Below are 7922 nucleotides of genomic sequence, written 5' to 3' on the forward strand. Positions count from 1 at the left end.
GTAATTTGATTGAAAATTCGATTTTACATCAAAAAATGAAGTTGACAATATTTTTGCGACCAGTATTTGAGTATTGATACAAAAATTCATAACTCATTCAATGATTAGTGCAAATTTTTGAAGATGCTTGAAATTTTCACAAGACTACGTATTTTATTAAAACAAAAAACTCAAACTTTAAGTTTTTAACAATATGGATATGAAGTGATCGGGATTTTTTCAAACATTTTTGAAAATACTTGAAATTTTCAATATGGAAAACTAACAATATGGATATCAAGTGATCGGGATTTTCTCATACATTTTAGAAAATACTTAAAATTTTCACAAAACTACGGATTTCTGGAAAAATACTAAAAAATTTAGTTTAAGCAATACTGGTGTGAAATGTTTGGGACTTTTCATAAGCTACTACACAAATTTGCTTACTTTAAAAGATACTCAAAATTTTCACAATGCTTTGTTTTTTTATGAAAAAAAAAACTCAACTTTATTATTTTAACAAAAATTTTTTGATAATTTTTTTTGCTAACTTTTTTTTTTTGTTTTTTAAAAGTTATTTCATACTAAAATTGTAAATACTAAATTGTTTAGTATTTTTCAGAAAATACGTAATTTAGGGATGATTTTGAGTTTTGCTAAAATGTGTGTTATAATTTTCGAAATTTATGAAAAAAATATTTGATAAACATATTGCAAAGCACTCCAATTTTGAGCATTCTTCAACAAATACTTAGTTTTGTGAATATTTTGAGCATTAGTTTTTTAATTACTCTCAAAATGTATGATAAAAAAACCGATCATTATACTGCCCTTAATTGAAAATTCGGCTATTATGCCAAATCAAGTATTCCGAGAAAAACGCGTTTTATTGTTTGACACAAAATCTCCGTCAAGGTAATTTCCCATAAGAGTGGCATATTAGCCGTTTGGTTTTTCGCATCGGCAGCCAAGTCTAGACACTATTTCAGTAAATTTCAAGTTACAGAAGATGCGTTGGAACGTCCTCTACCACCTGGTGCTAATATCTCGTTTTTGCCAAAAGTGGATATTAGCCGTTTTTTCAATGGTGAGCAGTATAGCGTAAAGTAAAAAAAAAAATTGAGTATTTTTTGAGAAACAAATCATTTTTTAAATACAGGAAAACTAAAAATTTTTGTGAAAATTTTCATGTAAATATAATCGCATTGGACAGCTGACATCATCTCAATTCCAAAACACTGTAATTTATCGATGTTTGGAAGATTTTTCATAGAATTATAGCCATTGTCTCCCATATTTTCAAAATCGCATAAGCACTAGGTCGTGCTTAACTGAGGCAGCTGAACGAATCATAACCGGGGCAGTGCAAAATAGAGCGTCCAATTTCCCGTCCCGGGAATTCCCGGAAAAAAATATTTCCCGTTTCCCGAAATACAAGCAAAAGTATACATTTTCCTACCTTTTTGGCACCAATGTTTTGAAATTATTCAAAATATAATAATTGGAGAACCTGATTTGATTTTATTTATTTCCATCTACTGTTCATATTGAACTAATCAGCTTGTCTGCAAATTTCATGTCAAGGTTAAATTCAGATAATATTTATTTCTGATGCAGCAACTAGGAATATTGTTTGCTTATATGTTGGACCACAAAACATACGCTGTTATGGAATGAAGATAAACTATTTTATTTTTGACAACCTTTTTAATTTTTTTTGTAATATTATTTGAAAATAAGATATTTACATCTTCCGGCCAAGATCAACATTGAGATTTGTTTGACTTTTTTACCTTGAACAAGTTGGATGGAAATTGAACCGATATAATTAAATTTTTAAAAAAGGTTTGTGTGAGAAGAATTTGTTTCTTAGTATTCGAGAAATTACAGATTGAAGTTATAAGTTTATGAAGCACGTGAGCTACCAAGGGCGTAAGAGGATTATATTCGAAAAAAATATCGTTAAATTTCAACCACTGTTAATGCTCAAAATTATTTTAATCTAATTAATTTATTGGGCTGAATACCAAATAACTTAAATCATATCATAAAACCATGAAAAACCATTAAAAAACAACTTCGTATCATATGAAACATACCCAAAGAATGCAACTCTATATTTGAAAAACTCGCTCCAAATATTTGAAAACTTTGAGTTATGATTTCATGAAATAGTTTTTCAAGTTAAAAAGCCCTTGAAATTAGATTTTTAAGGTAAATTCAATGGTTATTTATTTATTCACAAGTTGATTTTTTTTTGTTTTTTTTTTTTATTTTAACTTTATGGTCACTGAGATAAATTTAAAAGCAATTTTATGGTTGTGGAGCATACATTTTCATTATACCAAACACATACATTTTCAGTATCCAAATCCTTCTGAACAAAAATACTAATAATATTTTTTTTTCATTTGGAACGATTTGTAAGATTTAAAAATTAGGAAGTTTATATATTTTTTCAAAGTTGCATGATTTTTTACAAGCAGTCAAGCCATTAATTGATCCTCACACTCATTTTGACCATTAAAGTTGTTGTTCTATACAATTTCGTTGCAGAAGATTAATCAGAAACAGGATTAGAATAATTTTCGTTAAATTTCAAATTTCACGGGATTTCCCGGGAAATTTGTTCAAAATTTCTCGTTTCCCGGGAATTGATTGATCATACCAAAGGCATCAAAAAAGTTTCAGCTGGATTAAAAAAAAAAAAAATGGGATGACTGAAATATCAGAGATTTGCTCAAATAATAAATAAACGATGGGAAAAAGTCTAAAAACTTTTTTGTTTTGTTTTAAGATGTTAAATCAAATAGCGTAAAAATTGTTATCGTGCAAAAAATATTACTTTTCAAATAGATCAGAAAATATTCTACGAAGTTGCACCAAAGACACTGAACATTTGACCAATCAATGGTTGCTGAGGTAAAGCCTCTGGAAGAAAAGCAATTTAAATAAATATGATATGGTAAAAAACAAGAGTCTTTGGGCCGATTTAAATTTTAGGATTAATTTGAAAATTTTGTGAGTTGTTGTCACTTAGGGCGTCCAATTTTCCCGGGTTTTGAATTTCCCGGGAAACGGGAAAAATATTTTTGAAATCACGGGAATTCCCGGGATCCCGGGAAATTTTTGAAGCAGTCATAAAATGTATGTTTTCATAATATTTGATATGTTTTCAAGCTCAATAATAATAATTGGTGACAATCTACACTTCAGTCTAAACATGGACGACAGTTTTTAAATAACTTAAAAGAAATTAAAATTGTTTTTTTTTTATTTAAAAAAGTTCAAATTTAAATTGTCAATGTCATTCAAATTAAATAAGTGTTTTATATATTCTTCTATATATTTTAATATATGCCATAACTAGAAAAGCTAGACAAATTTCTTTGGAAATATCTACAAAAACGAGAAGCGACAACAAAACAAGAGTTTTTTTTTTTAAAAAAAAAGGTCCTATAAGCTATTGTCCTTCATATTTAAAAAAAACAGTCAATGCAAAATTTTAGATAAATTTTGAATGTTTTATTTTATATAAAACATATTTTAATAATTCTCTTTAAGTTACTACCGCCAACTAAGGAAAATCAGGAATACAGACTGAAAACGTACAGGAGATTTCAGAGCAATACATTTGGAAATCGGTGTACTAAATTTTTTTTCTGTTCCTGTTTTAACCGAAGTTATTCAAAACAGGATGCAATTTTTTTTTCTTAAATAGCTGTCTTATTTCATTAAATGCCCCAAAATCCGGAGTTTGATGAAAAATAATTTAAGATGATAATTTTGAGTAGTGCGGTGCCAGTGTGGACGCGCAGTCCTGTTTTTTCGTGTTATTTTCCATCTCTTTTGTGTCGCTATTTGTGTACATGGGGTGATTGGATTTCTTCTAATTCGTGTTGTTTTCATCTCTTTTGTGACGCTGTTTGTGTGCATGGGGTGATTGGTCTTCTTCTTCTTCTTTTTTCTATATTTTTAGTTCGCGCGTTCGTTGGCCAATGGGTTTATTTTTTGTTCTCTTTACATAGTTTTCGATAGAAACGATCAGAATTCTTTTTTTTCGAGACAAGCAAGTCGTATTGCTGGATTAAGTCCTTTCTATATCATCGATGATCGGAAGGCACGCCGACGAATATGTTTTTAAGGCTTATGATATAAAATCATTTTAATGAATAAAGCCCTTCTTACATCACCGTTGATCGGAAGGCACGCCGACGAAGAATTTCTGGAGGATCGCGGTCGAATTAATACTATATTTAAAATTCTAGATAGCTATCTTTCGGATTCGATTGTGAGTAGCGGGACTTCGCGGTTACTATGCAACGTATTTTTGGAGTCTTTTTATATTTTAAATTTATAAGTCCTTCTTTTATCATCGTTGATAGGAAGGCACGCCGCCGGTTAAGTTCGTTTAAGTTATTGTTTTAATTTCACTACAATCGGTTACGTGGTGTCCTGTTTTCTTTTCGTTTATATTCGTTGATCGTAATAATTTATTCCAACTGGCAGCTTTAGTATTAACTCATCTACTATTTTTGACATTTGCTCGCGTTATCTTAATTGTACCAACAGTAAAAATATACTGATAAGTCCAGCCCATAGCACTACCGCTCGGTTGGCACGCGTTCGATTAAAACAAACTTTTTAAATAATCAATTATTTATCTTTCCGCAGCCGGCTGCCTAAGATTTAAAATTTCAACCGATAAACAAAATGCTCATGGTCACATCACTGCCACTCGTGAATCCTGACCTCATACCCATCTACTAACCCCTCAAAACTCATGTGATACTTTGTCGGAGAAGCAGTCGATTGGGCGGTCTCTATCACTCAAGTATCGGACTAACATTCCCATCCACTTCCCCGTGACCCTACCACTGGTCGTGGCCGGCGCCGGTATTGATCAGCATGATAGGGGCCTTTGAGAAGTTGCGAAGCGAGGAAAGATAGCTCCCACTTATCTTCCACGGCTCGTGGATGTAACTTCTGGAGGTCCTGGTCAATAACGGAGTAGCAACTGCGGGTGGGCACCTATGCTTATGCTTAAATAATTTAAGATGATAATTTTCAATTTTAATATCATAAATATAAATTTGATAAATAGTCTTTAAAAATACGTAAAATTAAACAGAAAATATTTAAAGCGCCAGGCATTTTGCGGAACTATGACTAAATTTTAATCAATTTTCCCTTATCAGTCAAATTAAAGCTGATATATGCCGAATACAAATTTTAATGCTTTAAAGTTCGTATCGATTACTATGTATTTTACTGTTCATCTATTTTTACAACAAAATTTGAATTTTCAGACCAAAATTTGATTTTTTTTTTCAATTTCGGGAATTCCCGGGACAAATTATGAAAATTCCCGGGATTCGAAAATTCCCGGTTTTGGAAAAATCCCGGGATTTTTGTCCCGGGAATTCCCGGGATGGACGCACTATTGTCACTTAAAAAATTACACTATTTTGGTGATGACTTTGAATTTTCTATGACATATAAACAAAAACTTTTAAATTTCATATTTTCTATACCATAATTTGAATGGAAAGTTGCTAGCTTGCTCAATTTGAGGGACAGGAATATTACATTCTTCGAGCAATAAAGAGCTCAACTCCATCAAGCTGAAAAGCATCAGAAAAGCTTTCAGTGCTCTGGAAATGTGCGTAGTTCGTCCGTTGCAAAGGTTTCATGCACCACGGGATGGAAATTTGAATGTAGGATGATTTACTTTGATCTTTGTGTAACCCTGCAGAACACAAGAATAAAATTCCATTTCAGAAACGTGATATTTTTGTTGTTATACAAGCTGCATCGAGAACGATGTATTATTACATGTAGTGGAAAGCTCAAAATCCAATATCGTTGCAATTCAATAGGATGGGATTTCTGTGACAATACTGTACGGTTTCGAAATTTTCGAGCAACGTTGAGCTGTATTTCCATACCACATTTCTCGATGAAGCTTCTTAAATGATAGATTTTTCAACGCTGTCGCGCGCCCATTTACCAAACGCCAGAAAATGGCTGCTGCAAAGTAAGCCGTACTCGTAAAATTTAATACTTGCCGTTAACACAAAATTCAGATACCTGTTTTATAGCACTCGTTCCGCGAAATTTGCACGGCTTGGAATTAACGTGTAGAGGAGTGTGGGGAAAGATTACACTTTTGAACACGTGAAAAGGTTATCCTTTTAAAAGTTAGGATTTTTTGCATATTAAAATAACGATTTTTGAAAGAATTTTTTTTTGTCCAAAATGAACCCAAAATTCCTTAAAACTTAAAATTAAGCCACCTGGAAAATATTTATTTTACGGTTTCAGCTTATTTTCACACAATTTCTTCGAGAGTGTGAGGGATTTCATACGTTGGAAGCAATTGTAGTTCGCACGCATGAGAGGTAAAGCTTTTCAACCTGGAAGGTTTCTCGTAGTGCGAATTTGATTTTGCCGTTGGTGAAGGTTCATTGAACTGAGCATTTTTAATTAAAATCAAACAAAAAATACTAATTTCAAATCGAAAATCCTTAGTTTTATATTTTTATTTAAAAAAAAGAAATGCCATCACTAAATTCTTCGCACTCTTGATCCACAAATGCCAGCAAATTCCAACAATTTTATCACACAAAGCATTACTAAGTCGTCTTGAACTGCCGACAACACACATCATAAAAGCTGCGTTTGACGAAGGTGCTCCCCAACGCTGAATGCGGGCCAAAAGAGCCCCCAAAAGTTATTGCCACAATAAATTCAGCCAATACCAGGCTCAAAATCAGAAGAAGCGCTGATGAACCAGAGATGGCTTGTTGGCAAACCTGTACAGCACACACGGCTTGAATGCAGTGAAGCTTTGTTAGTGTAAATTTACGAAATTTACCTTTTAAAAATTTCATTCAAAAAAGTATCATTCAGTTGAGAATTATTACGGCTCGAAAAATTTAACATATTTTGCATTTTGTTCCGCAATTACAATAGTGAAACTTTACACTAAGCTTCCTTGTTTCAACAAAATCCGAGTCCATAAACCTTCCACTCCAACCCGCGGCCTGTGAAAAGCTTTTATGTTCCATAGCCTACACACAACCAGCTTTGTCAGATTTGCTGCCAAGTAGCATAATGTGTTGCAGAGTTTATGATCCGTTTTTCCCTCGCGGCAGTTTTTGTTCATCCTAGGGTGGTGGCGCTAGCTGGACTTACCCATTGTCTGGTGGAAAAGTGTCAACCAAGCTGGCAAAGCATTTGTTGTCCATTAACCTTTTCTCGTTGCCTTGCGGGGTTGTTGGCTTGCCGGTGCTGGTACACTATACTGATCATCATATATGGCCAATGAAGAAGAGGTGACTCGTAAAGCTCGGCAACCGACACCCAACAACGGCTCAATGGTTCGAAACGATGCTGCCAACCAGCGACAACGGAAATAGCGGGATTGTTGACTTTTGTAATAATCCCTGAACGTGTGGTGTTCCTGCGAAGAGTTTTACGGGCACGCATAGTTGGAACAACGGTTGTTGCGGAAGTTGAAACAGTAACCAACAATCAACAATCGAAAATCCACAATCAACAATTAACAATCAACAATCAACAATCAACAATCAACAATCAAAAATCAACAATCAACAATCAACAATCAACAATCAACAATCAACAATCAACAATCAACAATCAACAATCAACAATCAACAATCAACAATCAACAATCAACAATCAACAATCAACAATCAACAATCAACAATCAACAATCAACAATCAACAATCAACAATCAACAATCAACAATCAACAATCAACAATCAACAATCAACAATCAACAATCAACAACCAACAATCAACAATCAACAATCAACAATCAACAATCAACAATCAACAATCAACAATCAACAATCAACAATCAACAATCAACAATCAACAATCAACAATCAACAATCAACAATCAACAATCAAC

The 7922-nt window shown here is 32.9% G+C and overlaps 1 protein-coding gene across 1 annotated transcript in view; it reads left to right on the forward strand.

Moving 5' to 3' along the window:
• LOC6045050 (zwei Ig domain protein zig-8) overlaps positions 1–7922 on the forward strand; it is a 77182-nt gene that overhangs the window by 36275 nt on the left and 32985 nt on the right. The gene's annotated exons all lie outside the window — the stretch shown is intronic.

This window comes from Culex quinquefasciatus, chromosome 2, assembly GCF_015732765.1.
Source record: "Culex quinquefasciatus strain JHB chromosome 2, VPISU_Cqui_1.0_pri_paternal, whole genome shotgun sequence".
Taxonomy (NCBI): Eukaryota; Metazoa; Arthropoda; class Insecta; order Diptera; family Culicidae; genus Culex; species Culex quinquefasciatus.